The 18,733-nt window shown below is 47.3% G+C and overlaps 1 long non-coding RNA gene across 2 annotated transcripts in view; it reads right to left on the bottom strand.

Annotated features, from left to right (window-relative positions):
• Nucleotides 1-5,537: 5,537 nt before the first annotated feature.
• The window catches only part of LOC103792977 (uncharacterized), a 66,025-nt gene continuing 52,829 nt past the window's right edge, over nt 5,538-18,733 (bottom strand). Inside the window, exons 2-5 of one of the 2 annotated variants that reach the window (XR_004743021.3) lie at nt 7,971-8,012; nt 7,232-7,501; nt 6,684-6,732; nt 5,538-5,816 (exon numbers count right to left, since the gene is read on the bottom strand). This is a non-coding gene — a long non-coding RNA (uncharacterized LOC103792977). The remainder of the gene's footprint in view (nt 5,817-6,683; nt 6,733-7,231; nt 7,502-7,970; nt 8,013-18,733) is intronic. The other variant, XR_013535266.1, reaches the window with a different exon arrangement.

The raw sequence follows: 18,733 nt of genomic DNA, 5'->3' as shown, positions 1-18,733 counted from the left end.
GTTATGGTTTGATCTCGTTTTGTGAAATATGTTAACAATCTGAGGCTAGCATCTATCTATGGAGAAAATGTTGCTGGAGGATTTCGGGGCTTATTGGAGGGGCTTTCAGTATCACAGAATACATAAAAATTCAGATGCTGCAGCACTCTAATGAGGATGTATTGGTTTTACACTGGGAAAAAAAAGGCATTTTAAATTCCAAAGTGCATAATGCGTCTTGAGGTATTTGGCCATCAGTAACTCTGTGACACTAGCACTAAATAAAGCACCATGAGACCTGTGCCTGCTGCTACCAGTGGTTCCTGAAGCTTTGAGAATGTGTGTGATGGCCATTTTTGGTTCCCTGTTGCCAAGGATCAATGATGCTAGCAGTTTCAGAGTAGTGGATTTTCTGTCTCGGGGTCCCCTGGTGAGTGGGGGGACACTTTTCTTGTCCATTTTCACATGATCACCATAATGTGTCTTCTTTTTTCTTTTTTCTGAGATGGAGTCTCCCTTTCTTGCTGCAACCTCCACTTCCCAGCTTCAAGAAATTCTCCTGCCTCCGCCTCCTGAGTAGTTGGGATTACAGGCGCACCACTACAGCCAGCTAATTTTTGTATTTTTAGTAGAAACGAGGTTTCACCATGTTGGCCAGGCTGGCCTCAAACTCCTGACCTCAAGTGATCCACCCACCTTGGCCTCCCAAAGTGCTGAGATTACAGGCATGAACCACCATGTCCAGCCTCAGAGCATGTCTTGAATATGGCTTTTAACTGAAAATTTAATGTTTAGAAAATATGGTGCATTAGCTAAGCACGGTGGATCATGCTTATAGTCCCGAAACTGTGGGAAAGCAAGACAGGCAAGATTGCGTGAAGCCAGTTAAACACCACCTTGGGCAACATGCTGAGACACTGTAGACCCAGCTGCCTGGGAGGCTGAGGTGGGATGATCGATTGAGTCCAGGAGGTTGAGGTTGCAGTGAGTTATGATCAGGCCACTGTACTCCAGTCTGGGCAACAGAGCAAGACTCTCTCTTAAAAAAGAAAATGACATAGTGGGTAGCTCCTACACTTATTGAACTCTCAAGCCATCATTTCTCAGTGAGGAAATAAATATTCATTGAGCAGCTATTACGTGCTAAGCACTGAGGAAGCAGCATTTGAGGGTTCAGCCCATGGCTCTGTCTTCCTGGAACCCAGTAAGGAAGACAGATATGAGGGGTGGTGGAGAGAAAGATGCAGAGGGTTGTGGCTGTGTGTCCGAGGCTAAATGCAGCTTCTGAGACAAACATTTCTGAAAAGGGTGCAGTTTCAGAAGAAGCCTTAGATGAAGTATGAGTCATGAGACAGACATGCATGAAGGCCCTGGGCAAGAAAAGTAATGAGACTTAGAGCAACGAAAGGAAACCCAGGTCGTCTGGAACACAGAGTTAGGGAGAGAGAGGCGAGTGTGGAGGAGACACCTCGGGTTGGGCTTCACATATGGTGTTTAAAAGTTGCCATTTCTCTCACTCAGGAGGCCAAGGCGGGGAAATCGCTTGAACCGGAAAGTGAAGGTTGCCGTGAGCAGGGCTCACCCCACTGCACACCAGTCCGGTGACAGAGAGAGGTTTCCCCACAAAAAATAAATAAATAAATAAATAAAAGTTGTCATTTCTCTTGAGGAAAACTTAAATTTCCTGGAAATTTTAAGCCCCAAGGAGTTTGTGATCACATTTGCCCAACAAAGGAGCTCATGTGTTATGCAAATGTTTCCAGTGAGGTAGAGACCCTGAGAAAGCCCCAGGCAGAGGACAGAGGCGGCAGTGGCATTCTGGATGCAGGAGTGGGTAAAGCAGGCAGACTCCTTCAGGGTCAGAGGGAGAGTCAGCCTGGCTGAGCCGGGGCCTGGTTTGGGCTGGTGAGGAGTCTGGTGTGGGGAGCCCGTCTGACATGGTTTGGATGTGCGTCCCCTCCAAATCTCACGTTGAAACGTGATACCAGGGTTGGAGGTGGGGCCTGGTGGGAGGTGCTTGGGTCAGGATGGCAGATCCCTCATGGAATGGTTTGGTGACCTCCTCACGGTAATGAATGAGTTCTCACTCTGTTAGTTCACGTGAGTAAGAGCTGTTTGTTTCAAGGAGCCTGCACCTCCTCCTCTCTCTCCTGCTCCCCTTCTTCTTCCACCGTGATTATTTCCTAAACTGTGAAGCTTCCGAAGGCCTTGCCAGAAGCAAATGCTGGCGCCATGCTTCCCATACAGCCTGTAGAACTATAAGCCAAATAAACCTCTTCTCTTTATAAATGACAATGTCTCAGGTTTGCCTTTATAGCCATGAAAAACAGACTAACACAGCATCTCAGCCCAGCTGCCCCTTCAGTGCCACACTCAAATGGGGACCGTGTGTCCTCATGCCCTCACCACTTCCCCCTACCATTTGCTCCGCACTGAGGACCACACCAAGCCCTTTGTGTCTGTTACACAGGTGCTCACGACACTCAGCACTATGTGGTTCCCATCTGAGCCATGACAAGCTGGACGCAGCGCCCAAAGTGACCCCACCAGTGAGGGGCAGCGGGACAGACTGGAGGCAGGACCTGCTGCAGAATTTGCCATCCCAGAGCAGAATGAAAATGTGGGTCCTTGTTGAAAAGGTGCTGAGCATCTCAGGTCAGGACTGCAGAGCATTCAGTGGAGTGCAGGGCCCTTCTGAGCGCAGGGCTGTGCAGCCCACTCAGACCAGACCGACGCATCCAGCTCCCGGTTCAGGGACAGTGCTGTCCATGGGTGGATCCGGCAACCACATGCATTATTTGATGAGGACTAACTCACGCCGATTGTCAGACAGAGGAATGGTGAAAGTACGACGTGACTGCTACGGTGGTTCACACACGTTTTTTCCCAGCATATTAATGGTTTGAAGCAATTGGGAGTAAGCTTTCTCCCACGTGAAAAGCAAACCTTAGTGATTTAGAAAATGCTTTCAATCCATCGAAATATCTTCCTTTAATGCCAGCAGTGGCTGGTTTAGTGGCTTGAAGAGCCACTCCATTCTGCTGGTTAAGCCACCTGCAGCATCTGTGAGGGGACGTGAAGAGGTCGCAGCCGGTTTCCTCCCTGCCGTAAAACAATGCTGAGTGCATGAAGGCACACCGTGGATGCAATTTGCTTTTTATTTTCATTTTTCAGATGATCTCTATGCACAGTGAAAATGCTTCAGGACCTACAACTTCAAGAAGGAAGCCCAGGCCGGATGTTTTATGGCCAGAAAGAATGATGCCACTTCCCGGAGGCCTCCCCACCTCCTCCAGCTCAGTCCCAGCTCCCTTCCTGTGCCCCCCCAGCTGGTGCCTGCTTCTCTTGGGACAGGCTCTTCAACCTCTTTATGCCTCTGTTTCCTCATGAGAAAATCAAGAGGACACTCATCCTACTCCACGGATTCCAGGGAGATGAGAGCTCAGTGCCTGGAACACGTCAGGCTCTCAGTATGTATCCGGGTTCCTCACTTGGTGTCTCTTGTGTGCAGTGCTTTATATAATGGCCCTCCTGGGAGCTGCCCTGGCAGAAGCCCACCACACGTGCCACTGCATTCTTGAAATGGGACTTATCCCAACTGAAATCGACTTTAAGTGTAAAATGCACATCAGATTTCTAAGACTTTAAAAAAATAGTAAAATAATTCATTTATATTCTTATATTACTGACATGTTGAAATAACAATATTTTGGACATATCGGGTTACATAAATACTAATGATACTAGTATTACTGGTTTCCTTTTACCTCTTTTAATGTGACTACTAGAAAACATTAACTTAAACACATAAGTCACTTTTATTTCTTTTGGATAGGGCAGATTTAGACCAGGGGCCCACGAACCTTTTCTGTAAAGGACTAGAGAGTAATTGTTTCTGGCTTTGTGGGCCGGATGATCAATGTCAGACCTGCCCAACTCAGCCTGAAAGCTGCCACGGAGAAGACATAAGCAAGTGGGTGTGGCCATGTGCCAATAAAACTTTATTTACAGTACGAGGCGGTGGGCCAGATTTGGCCTACAAGCTGGAGTTTGCACTGTGAGCCCCTTGAGGGCAGCAGAGACTCGGCTTCCTCACTACTATCCTCTCTGCACCTCATAGAGGACCCAACACAAAGTAAGTGTTCTGTAAATATCTGATAATCAGCAGATGGAGTTTGTCTACATCTAGTAGAAAGTATTATTGTTTAATTGAGAAAGGGATAGACTCTGTATAAAAAGGATACATCTTGCACCACATGACAGCAAATGTGTGATTTACAGGGTCAGAAATGTTCATCCCTGGCCCCCACTCATTGAGCCATGACTCCAGCAGACAGAGCAGTGCAGTGTGAGGAGAGCAGGCCATTATGTGCAGGAGGCCATGTCCAGGGGCCACCTTTCCCTTCTCAGCAGGGTCCTTGCAACCTGAGAGCTGTGCAGGCTGCTTCCGTCTCCCAGGCACCTCTCTGAGGGCCCCTGCACAGCAGCGCACACAGCCCCACCTGCTCTCCTCTGCATGGCATGTCCTGCAGCCAGGACCTCGGGCCAACTTCAGGCCTGCAGCCTGCTAGCCTGAGGGTCTCCAGGGGAGAACCTGACAGTCGAGCCTCATTCTCTCCTCTCACCCCTGCTTGTCCTCTCTCTCCTCCCTGGAAGGCCAGGACGTGCAGATATACACACAGAGAAAGGGAGAAAACTCCAGCTGTTTAGCACTGTTATGTCTGCTTCCTCTCGACAAGCAGCTCTATATCATCCCACTCCTTCTCCCCTACTGAGCCTTCAAGCAGGGCTCACAGAAGCCCCCCTCAGGCTCCTGAATTCTCACCACCGCCTCTCTCGTGCCCTCCCGCTTACTCACCAGGCCACTGCAAGGCTCAGTTCTAGGGGGACCATGCACGCAGGACCTGGTCACACAGCAGCTGCATTCTGCAGTTATGTTAGGAGCTGGACTCCTATCCAACCTCCCCTGAGGGAGAAGAAGTACACCTCCCTATTCCTCAACGAGGTCCCAGGCCCCCTCTAGCATCTGCCACTGATGAAGCCCGTGGTAATACCTGCTTGTTTCCGTCACTAATAATGAGGAACAGTCGTGTATCAGAGCGGCCATTCCCCAGAGCTTATTCGTGGCCGGGCACTGAACTGAGTCCTCCAAGGCAACACATCACTTACCTCTCACCGAGGAGGGAGGCCTGAGATGCAGAGGGGAAGTGGCTTCCCCAGGGTCTGCCTGTAGGAAGCTGTGCTGGAATGGAAACTCGGTCCGACTGACTCACAAGCCCCAGCTTTTACTTTGTTTATAGAACTGTGAGTGTACCTGCCCACTCTCAGCCTTGCAAGTTCAAATCACCAAAACTAGTGTTTCCTGGAGTGCTTCCTGTTGAAGAAGTCCCAGTCCCGCACCCACTGACGCAGATCGCCATGACTGTTCAGACCCATTCCATTCTCTGTGGACAGAGCTTCACTCCTCCCGGGTCTCCACTGGACTCTGCCATCTGAATCCTTCTGCTCCCCTCCCCCTGCCATAGATGTGCCACAAAAACCACTGCTAATTCCAAGAGTTTACTTTCAAAAGAATTTCATTTGGATTTACAAGAAGGTAACAGAAGCCCTTTGATCTCAACAAGGCACGGACTGTTTCATTCCATGGTTTATGAAACAATTTTAGACTAATTATTTTTGACAACTTGCAAATGTTTGTAAACTTCTTCAAGAAGCAAATGGCACAATTATGTCTTCCTCTGACACAGAAAAGGAAGTTTCCTTTGTGCGGAGTGGCTGACGTCTGTTCCCCCAGGAGAATTTAGAAGCCTTGATCTTCTGAGGTGCCTTGGTTTCTGCTGAGATACAGAATTAATCAAATAGTCCAATGAGTCTGTGAGTTAAATTTAACCAAGAAGGTGAAAAGCCACGGTGGTCAGAACTGTTCACTGTGGTTACATCTTTTGTCACGTGGGGGTGATGGTCACAGTCAGATGCTAGCCTTCTCCTGAGTCTGGATGCCATCCCTCTCCTGGCATCAGTGCTGTTTACCTGTGTCTCTGCCCATAGCTGTACAGCTGCTGAGAAACAAGCCTTGCCACTATAAAGAACCTGGGTTCTTCATCTGCTTCAGCGTTAAGAAAATCATCTCAAATCATGGCCATTTGCAAAGTGTCTGAGCAAGCCTGGGAGCTTGAAGAAACCCCCAGATCCTGGAAATAATGAATTAAAAAACGCAGAATTGCAGTGAGGCGAAGCGAGGCCCCAGGGCTCAATACTGCAGAGAAGTAGACTCGGGGCGGTCCCCGCACAGCCCACCTCACATACTAATGCCCTTTTGATTATTGACCGTTGTTAATTCTAGCATATGCACAGCAAGCAGGTAGAAATATTGCCAAACCAACCGACTCTTAATCCCTAGCTAATTCCTGGTCAACTAACTATATCCTTCCTTTATTAAAAAGAAGAGGAAAGAAAAAGGCATTCCAAATCTTTTGTTGAAAACAAATTGCCAACTGAAGAAAAACCTTTTTCTTCCCTTGAGACCAGTGAGCTAACTTTTACACTCTGGCCCAATAAAAGGAATCGCTCTCCGCTTCTCTCACATACTTTTCCAGGGCACCAACAAAGTTCTCATTATTTTCAACATAAATCTGTGTTGTAATTTTTGAATGAAAAGTTCCTTTTCACCCCTGTGACTATAAGAAGAAGTTTTCAATACTCACCATTAGGAGATAGTCACAAAAGCAGGAACTTTGCCAAGCTGGTTTCTTTCTAGAAAGATAATGAAGACAAACCTCAGACTTTTAATTTTTAAAATGGGACCAGTAGAAGTGGAAGCCATGGGCAGGTATATCTAGCATCACCCACTGAGGGTGCTTCCACCTGGGGAGAAACAATGAGTGTGTCAGGGTGGGCTGATCTTTAGAATGGAGGAAGCCCTCTCACATGGGCTCAAGAAGGAGCTTCATATCAGGAATCCCATGGAATCAAAGCAAACAAAGTGGCCAGCCTCCAACAAGACAAGCAGGAAACAGAAGTCCCCTGGAGACATGACCAGCCCCACCTGAGCACCTAGTATCCACTTACATTTATTAAGCAGTGAAAGATGCCGCACCCAAGGCACTACTGCAGCCCCACCCCCATGCACCAAGCAATTTTGGGGCAAATGAGGGCATCTGTCATCTCTCCTGGAGTCTAGACATAGATACCCTTCCTTTCCACTTCTACCAGTCCATTTAAAGATTAAAAATCTGCAGTTTATCTTTGTTACCTTTCTAGAAAGATATCAGCTTGGCGAGGTTTCTGCTTTTGTGATTGGCCCCTCATGGTGAGCCGGTTGCATGCCATGGTGAGTCGGTTGCATGCCATGGTGAGCCGGTTGCATGCCATGGTGAGCCAATTGCATGCCATGGTGAGCTGGTTGCATGCCATGGTGAGCCAGTTGCATGCCCCCTGCATCACAGCTTTGACCCATCCCCAGCACCGCACCGCACTGCACAGATCACCTGCACCACTGCTGACTCATATCATCTCTGTTGATCTGTAAATAATAAGACCATTTTTAAAAACTATGACTCCCTTAGGGAGAGCAATCTGACAATGTCTGCCAAAATTAGAAGTTAATGTTCTCTTAGCAACGCCACTTCCCAGGTATGCTCCTAAGTGTGTATCAGTACAAGCTATTCCCAGTTGCTCTGTTTATAACATCAAAGACCACAAGCACCTTAAATGTCCATTAGTAGGGAATGGTTGAAGGAACTGCGGTACATCCATAAAATGGAAGTCCGTGCAGCAGAAAAAAGAATGAGGAAATATGCAGTTAGGGAATGATCACCAGAATATATTTTTATGCCAAAAAAGATACAGAACAGTTGAGGGAGAACATATATTTATAGCAGGTTGTGTTTGCATAGACTCTTTGGAAGGATGAACAGAAGTCAGCAGTAACATAGTGTGGGGAGGAGCCGAGTGGCAGGAGACAGGTGGAAGGCAGAGTTTTCAATACAAACCTTTTCATTTGCATTGATTGTTGAGCGGAGTGAGTGTCCTATCTGGCCAAAAATAAACAAAACAATTATAAAAGGAAGTTAATTGTCAAGTCAAAGAACATGAAAACTACATATCACTTCTGTAAATGAAAGACTAATACCACTTCCCTTAACTGGTGCATAACCTTAAAAACAGATGAAACAAAGATTAGCTATCAAATGATGATAAGACAGTGGGGAAGACTGACACTCATATTGCTAGGTGAAAGAAGCCAATATGAAGAGTCTTCGTATTGTGTGATTCCAACTGTATGACATTTTGCAAATAGCAAAATTATGGGGACAGTAAAAAGGCCAGTGGTTGCCAGGGGTTAGAGGGATGGAAGGATGAATGGGCAGAGCCCAGGGGATTTTTAGGTCAGTGAGACTGTGCTGTAGGATCCTGTAATAGGGGATATAGATGATTTTGCATTTGTCCAAACCCATAGAATGTATGACACCAAAAGTGAGCCCTAATGCAAACTAGATGTCATCCCTATGTCAATGTCAGGTCATCAATTACAACAAATGGACCACACTGGGGGGAACTGTGATAATGGTGGAGGTTGTGCGTGAGTGAGGGCAGAAGGTAAATAAGAAATCTCTGCACTTTCCACTCCATTTTACTGTGTACCTAAAACTGCTCTAAAAGTTAAAGTCTATTTTTTAAATGGATGAAACACCTTTAAACAGTGTTAGTAACCTCTTAGCACGGTCACCTGCAGAAGCTGCCATCCTAAGGCCCACTCTGTGTTAGGAAAGGGTGTCAAAGACAATTCTTATTTTATCTTATTTTTTGCAGATGTTAACAGGCCATGTACTCAGATGCATCAATCTGATTTTCATAGACAGCTGCCCCTGAACCTGCTCAAGCCTCAGTCCTGGGGCCGAAGACCAGGAACACGGGCCAAACAGGGGATCAGCACTCCAGAGCTCTTTGGGGCCACAGATTATGTTTTCATTGGAGAGATCACAAAGCACTTCAGAGAGATTCCTGCGTGGGGAGACCCCTCGGACACTGCCAACGGCTTTCTGGCTTTTCTAGGTGTCTCAGTTCACCTAGCACTAGCAGAGACATTCTATGTAGTCTCCAAAGGCCAAACAAGAGCTTGAGACTACAATGTGTGGCTTTCTCTCCCTGTGATTCAATGTCATTTTATGTCATGAGACCACACTTGAGGAAACATAAGCAGTCAACACTGCTAGCTCCTTTTTCTCCTCTCCCCAGAGGTCAAGTTGCCTTAATGAACTGCAGCACTGACTTGCTCCTTGTGGCTTCTTGCCTTTGATGAATGCTGTAGCAGTTGGACACGGCTCTTGAGCTGGGTAACAAGCAGCTCCATAAATGCCCAGCAATCTATTAAGTGTGTCATGCTCTGCTCTTCACTCTGTACCCCTCCAAGGTGAAAAAAGGAGGTGTCAGGACAAGTTTGTGATGGTGTCTCAAAGCTGCGACAGGTAAATAATTCTTTTCTTATTTTTTGCAGATGTTAACAGGCCATGTAATCAGATGCATCAATCTGATTTTCACAGACAGCTGCCCCTGAGCCTGTTCAAGCCTCAGTCCTGGGGCTGACGATGACCAGGAGCATGGGCTGAACAAGGGCCAGAGCCCCAGAGCTCTCTGGAGCCAGAGATTATGTTTTAATTGTGGAGATAGCAGAGCGCTTCAGAGAGATTCCTGCATGGGGAGCCATCTCAGACACTGCTGAGGGCTTTCTGGCAGGTGACAGCATGGGACATTTGACGAGGACATCCTTACCTCCTTTGTCATTCACCTTGTTACTCTTGATGAGCACCTGAGTGAACATAGATTGGTGCTGTCCATCTTACAAATGGAATATTAAACAGAGGCACTATAGCAAGGCTGCCCGGCCAGGGGACACATGAGTGAAACAAGAGTTGAAGGCTGAATTCTTTCTGGAATTTGATCTGCTAATTCACCAGCAGCTTAGGGAAGGAAAGGTGTAGCCAGAGGGCTTTGATTCTCTGTGACTGTTCTGGGCTTGGTCCCTCTCTGCACATCTCTCTAACCCACAGGCTGACCCCTGCATGGAACAGAGTGGTTGCAGGATCTGAAACCACGTGAATACTGCACACCATCTGGACAGAGATAGAGCTTTTCTTTCCCAGCTGCTTACCAAAGCCGTGGTTGTCACTCAGATAGGACCCACTAGAGGCATCCTTCCACCCCTAAACAAGGACTGCAGCCTTAGGCTTATGAAAGCTCCTTCTGGAAATGTGGATGCCACAATTCCAAGACCCCTTCCCTGCAGGCATGCGCGCACGCACACACACACATACACACACACACACACACACACACACACACACACTTTACCATAGGGGAGGGGGCAACAGCATTGCCATGGGAATTACATTTCATTAAAATAGGTCTTATTTTAATCACCATCATTATCAGCAGCTGCCCACATTCACCCAGAGCTGCTATGGCAGCATTTTACTAGGAGCTTAGCATGGATTCTCTCCCTTCACCCTCCCATCAACCAAAGAAATTATTTGCTCAAGGTCCTGCAGCCCACACGTGGCTGAGCTGCAATGTGAGCCCAGGGCCAACTCCAGTGCCTGTTTCTCTGACTGCTGAGCTGTGGCTACAGCCATGCAGAGCACAAGAGAGTCTCCACATAGGTCAATAGGTACATGTGACCCAGAGTGGCTCATAACAAAAATGCAACTCAAATCTGTTTCAGAAAAAAAGATGGGAATGTAAAGCACTCACTGGCTCCCACAAATGAGGGCTCCTGTCCCAGTTGTGCCCAGATGTTCCAAGGAGGTGCCTGGGACATGGCCTTCCTCCTTCTGTCAGTCCCTCCTTCCTCAGTGGTGACTTCAATCTCTGGACCTTCTGTTCACAGAGAGCACCTCACCTGCCCCCACTAGCTTAGCAAGCCTGGCAGGAAGCCAGTTCAGCATTGCTGACTTTATCCTCATGGCACCCTCTTGGGTAAGGAGCCCTACCTTACACCACTCACGAAGACCAAGGGTTTAGAATAAGTGAGCTTGCCTGAGCTGGGCTGTGTGTGCACCACATGAACTAAGAGTGGAGAAGGGATGTTCCCCTGAGATAAAATGGAAGACCACCTTCCAGAAATTGGGGAATGGGTCCCAGACAGAATAGAATTGCAGATGTCTGCTATGAAAGGCTTTGTCTCCCTAGGAAGAATGTGAGCCTCTTCCTATCCAGTCTGTTTCCCACAAGACAGCAAAGCCAGAAGTCTGTCTGCCACTGTCACCTGCCCGGTCCACCCACCTGCCCTGCCATGCATCCTTCCACTTCTCTCGCCTCAACAGATAGTCTGCAGAAAGGGTCAACTACCTGAAAATGCATAAAATTGATGGAGTTTTCCCACCTAACTGTGGACAGCATTCTCACACCCATTTGCCCATAGCTTCCCATCGACCCTCTGAGCCTGTTCTCAGGGAAAGCCTTGCTATTCACATGTTAGTTCAATGTTTGTCAAACTTAAATCATCTGGGAAACCCCTAGGTGAATCACACCCTACCCACATATCACCTGTACCACATTGTTTACTTCATAGTTTTCTTCAAATTATCTCATCTTTCAAATCAAAATAAATACACTTAAAAAATGAAGTTTGCCACAAATAGAAAACAGTAGAAAAAAAAAGGAATACCTTGAAAATCAATGAATACTATTACAGTCTGCCGAGGTACTGCAGCTGTGAAAAACTCCGGGCCTCTGGTCCATTCTCCCCATTAAGAAAGAGAAAATTGCAAGTTAAGAAAGAGAAAATGGCTGCAGAGGTGGGTGAGCCCCAGTCTGAGACACTCTCCGAGGCTCCCAGGACTGAATGGAACTGAAGAGGAAGAACGTTTAATATGTGGATGGTTACTTAACGCCGAGTCTCTTAACACCTCCTAGTGGCAAGTGCCCCTCACTCAGGAAGCCACCACCCCGAAAAAGCCATCAAGGACCTCAACCCTCCTCCTGGAATGAACAAGAACACTCCACAGGGAGCCATTTCTGGTCCAGGAAAAAAGCCGATGCACCACACTCTTGGAAGAAAATCAATCAATACCTGCCCTGTAGTTTATGTGACACACAAATCTTAGAATCCTTAATGTACACTTTCGTGAATCCCTTCCCTCAAATCCAGACAGCGTCAGCCAGGAACCTCAATGAATTAAAACAGACAGTGGCAAGCTCTCTCTCGGGGATTGTTGGTCCCAGCCTCCTGTGGCTCCTTCCCAACCTGACCCCTGCTCACTGAAAAGCACGGGGACACACAGAGGATGAGGGTTGCCCCTCTGTTGTCAGAGGAAGAATGGAGGGCAAGATCCCCAGGAAGTGGGCTTTCCAAGGCAACAGAGAAAATAAATGACTTCATGTCCATGCAACAATGTCACCTGGAGTCATCCTAGAGAGTAAGAGAATCTTAGCTACTAACGTGAAGAGATGGCCAAATCAAAGAAGGGAGAGGGAGGAGCAACTGTCTATGGTTTTACTGCAGCAAGCAATGTCTGTCTCCATACCCAGAAATGAACATATGCTCTGTCTATGTATAGATCAGATGACATAGAGACATTTATTTGGCAGTTACAACATGGCTTTTCTCCTCTCACCCTCAGAACTCCTTGAGTGGTGGGCATTATGATTCCCACTTTATATCAGTGGGAATTTGGACTTGGTGAAGTTGTTTGTCAAAGTTACAGGCGCTGGACCAGGAACCTGCCCTTCGAGTGTTTTCAGCCCTCACCCCTGACCACCAGAGGCCAGACTGCTTCGCACAAGGACACAAGCAGGTGCCGGAGAGAAAAACCTGGAAAATCACACAAAAGCATCGACAGATCCGATCCTTAGCGGGCAAGATGGAAGAAAGGGACCTCGTTTTTTTCTGTCACTCTACACGCTTCTGTGTCATTTGAGCTCAGCTTTACATGGAGCATGGATAGGTTTTGTATTAAAATTGAACCAGGTTCCAGCTCCAGGTAAGAACCCTGGGTAAGACAGGGCTCCACCCTGTCTCTCCCAGTGAATATAACAATAAAATCTGGGCAAAATTGGCAGGGAGCACTATCTGTGAGCTCTGGAGGTATACAGTGGCAGGCAAATCCATAAGAGGACCAGAATGTGAAGTGCCACTGAGTGGGCAGCAGGCTCACCATTCTCCTCCTTCTGGAAGCCCTAGCCTGATACCAGCACAGCCTGAGACCTGGACATGGGCATTAGGACTCAGACAGAGAACTCAGGGAGGAGGCCTTGGGTCTGGCTTGGGGAGTGAGAAAGCAAACTCCTGGAACTCAAATAGTGCAGAAATCCCTTCTTTTTTCCATTCTCTCAGCCCCCAAGTAATAATCAGTGGCAGAAATATGTTCCTACAAAAGCGAAAACTCTGAAGGAGGGAAAGCTTCTCTTTCTAGCCATTGGGGCTTCAGAAATCGAGGAGAAAGAGCGCATAATCCCAAAGCACTGAGATTGTGTAATGAAACGACAGCCAGAAACTTCCCAAATTTCAGAAAGGATAGAGGTCTACAGATTAAGCAGTTCAGAAAATTCCAAGGGGGATAAACTCAAAGAAGTCCATACTCAGACTATTTTGTAATCAAATTGTAACCAAATATTTCACTATTTTGATTACAAATAATCTTATAATCAAAATAGTGAAAATTAAAGTTAAAAAATAATAACTATCTTGAAACTGACAGGGAAATGTAATCCATTTAACCTGTAGGAAAACAGTGATCTGAATGACAACAGAATTTATCCAGAAGAAGCACACTTCAAGAATAAAGGCAAAATGAAGATGTTTTCAGAGGAAGGAAAACTAAGAGAATTTATTGCCATAAACATGTACTTCAAGAAGTATTAAAGGAAGTTCTTCAGAAAGAAGCAAACTTGAACAATCAGGAATGAAGAAGCAGCAGAAATGGTAACAATCTCAGTAAGTATAATAGACCATTCTCCTCCTGAGGTTGCTTTGTTTGTTTGCTTGTTTTGTGACAGGGTCTCACTCTGTCACCCACACTTGAATGCAGTAGCGCCATCATGGCTCACTGCAGCCTCAACTTCCCAGGATCAAATGATCCTTCCATCTCAGCCTCACAAGTAGCTGGGACTAGAGGTGCATGCCAACATGCCTGGCTAATTTTCATATTTTTTGTAGAGATGGGGTTTTCACCATGTTGCCCAGGCTGGTCTTGAACTCAAATGATCCACCAGGTTCAGCCTCCCAAAGTGATTACAGGTATGGGCCATGGTGCCCAGCCCAATTCTCCTCCTGAGTTTTAAAAAAGCTATTGAATATTGGAAAATAACAATTATAACCTCTGATGGGTTTTCACCCTATGTAGATATCATATATGAGACAAGTATAACATACAGGCGTACAGTGAAGGGACTTACAAAATTGTCTGGATTCTGAATACACCACTCATTCAACAATGACTCACAAAAATTACTCAGTAAATACTTTCTACTGGAATTGCACCATGTATTGTCCCAGGCCCCCTGCTGGCCAATAGGAATAGGGAGACCTTGATGAACAGAATGGGCTTTGTCTATGAAGGCTCCAAGGTCTCTCGGTGACTCAGTGGCCAGATCCTACAGGGAAATAAAGCAAGGAACCTCCTGCTTCAGTCCCCTTGGATCTTAGAGGAGAACAGTTTTGCTTCCCCTAATATACCTTCCTCTACAAGCAAACTATGAGAGCCCAGAAGGTCGCAGATACTACAGGAAGCCTGGGGCCTTTTCATACACTTCAATCATATTTGTTTGTTTGGGAAATTACATTTTAGTTTTGAAGACTATTGGCCAGAGGGCCTCCCCATCTCACAAACAGATTGATAGAATATATAGAGACACGGGGGGTTGGGGGAGAGAGAGAGAAAGAGAGAGAGAGGAGAGAGAGTGAGAAAAAGAAGAGAGAGCAAGCTCGTGTGGGTCATCGTTTACTGCTCTCATCAGCCAATATCGCCAGCATGCCCGGTATGAACCTCAGGAACCCTGGGAACAGACAGAGAGGCCTCTGCCTCTCTCCTCTTGGGAATGTTCTCCTCTTGGGAATGTTCTCCTCGCTGAGCTAGCAGCAGCTATAAATGATCTGATATGCTATCTGACCCTTTGCTCTTGGGACTGTAAATGCAGCTACAGTATGTGATGCACAGGGCTGGGCTGTTCCCAGCCTCCCAAGTAAGCAGCTCTACCCAAGGCTGTAATTTTACTTTATCTCTCTCCCATTAAAAGGCAATTGAAATTGAACCGAGGAGAATGAGGGCTGCTTGCAACTCCTGGAACCCTTGAGCAGTGTGGGCTGAAGGGTGGCTGGTGGCCCAAAGGCACCTGGTGCTAAAGGAATGGAAAAAAGGCAACTATTTGCAGAACAGCAAACTCTTAATAATAGTCACAGAAATAATCATCACAATAACCGCTGCTGCTTATGGAACACTTCTGGATGCCAGGCTCTGTGCTAGGGGCACAGGTACATGCTTTTGTTGGTCCCATGAGACGAATTTGCAGTAAAAGAATCTGAGTGAGGTCCATCGAGGTCTCAGCTTAAAAGTCAGCGAGCCAGGAGCTGAACTTGGCTCTGCCAGACTCCAATGTGTCTGCTCAAAACTCCCGTGTCCTCCTCCTCCTAGAACCTGGAGGATTTAGCAGAGTCCCCCCCACCCTTAAATTTCTGTTTTTAAATGGCAGAAGAAGGTTCCTCTGAAGTTACATTTCATCAGGCATTTGGTAGCCAATGAGCAACAGGACTCAAGATTCAGACCCCACCTCCAAATCACGTGTTCTTCCCAGCGCTCCAAGGTTCTCTGCTCAGGTTCTGCTGAAGCAGCTCCTGAGAAGTTTACCACTCAAAGTAACCCCCTCCCCCACCAGGGGATGGGTGGGATTCCAGAGCCCAGGGCATACAGCAGTGGCAAGGGGGCCACATTGGAACTGCAAGATTGACAGACAGTATTGGCACCTTTGATGAAGATTCAGCATATGTTAGGAGAACTGCCAAAATGCACCCATTCAGATAAACCCAGGTTGCCCTCAGGAGCAGAGGAGAATGTTTCCAAGTCTATAAAATCCCCAATAAGAGGAAGAAGATGAAGGACAGTTTCTATGTCCTCAGGGTCGACTTCCTGGGCACCTGGCTTCTCCCTCTGTGACCTTGAGTTATTAATTAATACCTGGCTGGGACTCTGTTTTCTCATCCATGACTGGAGGATAAAGACCATGTCCCCTTTTGGAAGGAGCAAATTTAAAATGCATTTAAGATGCTTCACGCTGTCAATGGAAATTGTTAGTTGCATAGTAAACGTTAGAGATAAATAAGCCCATTCTTACTGATGATAACAGACTTCTATCCGGCAGTGAGCACTTCCTCTTTCTTCGGAATCTAATTTCATGTGAAAATTGTGAGGCTGGTCAAGTCTAGTAGCCCTTTTTGCACCTTTTTTTATACAGCTTTTTTGCGCCTTGTTGCATTTTTCCACCTTTCCTCAGATTCCAGACTCATGATACACACTGCTGTCTGGTTCCTGAGAAAAGCAACCATCAGTGCATTTGTTCATTGTAAGATATATGTGGCTAAATGCAATTGGTGCCTCAGCATTTCATTTTAAAGAGGGAGCCTGAGAAGAGCAGTGTGGTGGACCACGGGGCACCATCGCAGCTGGGCGGGGTGGCAGCAGGAGAACTCGCACATTCCTGCCATTGTAGACGGTAGGGCTGCTGATTGGGGAAGGGAGGAGAGCCCCCACTCTCATTTTACAGGAGACGGTGGGAGCTGAGGTCTGCAGAAGGAAGTGGCTTGCTCAAGGTCAATAATAAATTAATGGGAGATGTGGGCACAGGACCAGTTTCACCTGAGAGCATCACATGCCCTTCCCACCTCATCCCATTGCCTGGGTGACACCTACTGTGAGGAAGTGAATGGTAGCTGTTAAGAATCTTCTGTGCCAGTGATAAAATCCCATGCAAACTGGCTTCTGTTTGAAGGAGGAAGTGATTGGCTTGCATATCACCAAAGTTAGGGAGGGGAGCTCTGTCTTCAGAACCAGTCTCGTTCAGATAGCGTTGCAGGGACGCTGCTCTGCCTCAGCTCTTTGTCCCCATGTCACAACACGGAAGTGGACAGAGAGAGGCAGCCCCCGCTCAATTCAAGCAAAACACCCAGTGCTCAGTCCCAGAGTTTTATTCCTCCCTTAATCCCAGCAGCCAAGAGCAAGGCTGAGTCACCACAGGAAGCTGTCCTGTCTCAGAAGAAGAGACAGACGCAGCCATTCAGAGCTGGGCTCTGCAGACTAACCTGGGTCAGGTTAGTCTGAGTTTTGTCGCTTTCTCATCAAGTGAACATGAGTAAGATATTAAAAGGCCCTGGGCCTCAGCTTCTCCGAGGGTAAAATGGGTAGCACAGTATCTGTGGCACTACTGCAAGGCCTGATGAGATGACCAATATCAGCTCTTACCTGGGTGCCCTGGCAAAGAGGGTGCCCACAGCAAGGAAAATCATTCTCATCTTAACCACTTGGTCTAGGAGGAAGCGTGCAGCCATCCAGGGAAGCCCTAAAAATCAGGGGTGCCCTAATTTATTCAATCTCATCATAAAATGCCATTAAATTGGTCAACAGATGCCAACTGAGGACCCACCTACTAGGTGCCACAGCCTGCCTTCAGGCTACCCACTGGGTCACATAAGTGACCACCAGGACAACAGAAATAACACTCAAGTCACAGTTTTTCATGACAGATCTCTTCTCATGAGTCCAAACGAGCCTGGGGGGATGGTTAAGATACTGTGAAAACGCATTATTACTGCCCCAGGCATCCAATTACATATATAAGTTGCATGTTCTAATCAACTTTTCCTAATGTCATGTTGGCTTTGCCCACTACTATTAATTACCGAAGCCACCTTCGGCTTAGCTGGATCTTTCTCTCCCACCTCACCTCTGGTTCATTCTCTTCAGTCCTGGCTGCCCCTTGGCTGGCTGCAGCCTCCCTGAGGACGGATCCCCTTTGAGCAAAGGCAACCACCGTAAGGCTCCCCTGTTGGACAGGGGAGGGGTCACCCGTAAGAGGAGAAGAAAGCATCACCAGGCTGCTTCTTACCAAAGACGTTAAGCACAATGATGGTAACGGGAATACTCCAAAACATCAGCGTGCTTCCCTGCCCCCTCCCCCAAGGGGCTTATTTGCTCTCTTCTCACCATCACCCACCCCCTGCCCTGAAAAGGCACTGACTATGCCCTCAGAAGGTTAAAGGCTGTGGTCAGAGCCCAAGACGAAAGCATGCAGGTGGATCCGGCAGAGGGCGGTCCCCAAGCCCCTGAAACCAGACTTTAAAGCATGCCATGGATTAAGGAAAGGTACAGAGTTGGAGAAGAACAAGGAGCCAGGCCTGGAGCTTTTTCTGCTCATGGCTATCCTGGGAGCTGCCCCAAAGCAGCAAGCCTAGCCCTTCGCAAAGGCTGATCCTGCAACCACGCACCCGCCGTGACCCAGACTCTGCCCATGGCTCTCGCCCACAACCAGCCCACCTTTCGTAGTAAGCACCCAAGACGTGCATAAGCCCGAGACGTTCCTGAGCCCTGGACCACGCTCGAGGTGTGCCAACAAGCATAGCTGGAATGAATTCACATTCACAACACTAGGAAGAAGGATATGCCACTATCTTTATTTTCTCTGAGCCAAAGTGCATCTGCAAATAATGCCCACTGTGCGAGAGTCAGCAAATTCAACTGCAGCCATTGTTACTCCCCCACCCCACGGT

This window comes from Callithrix jacchus, chromosome 5 (assembly GCF_049354715.1).
Source record: "Callithrix jacchus isolate 240 chromosome 5, calJac240_pri, whole genome shotgun sequence".
In the NCBI taxonomy this organism is placed as follows: Eukaryota; Metazoa; Chordata; class Mammalia; order Primates; family Cebidae; genus Callithrix; species Callithrix jacchus.
The sequence above is the reverse complement of the archived record's forward strand: the minus strand, read 5'-3'. Positions and strand labels throughout refer to the sequence as shown.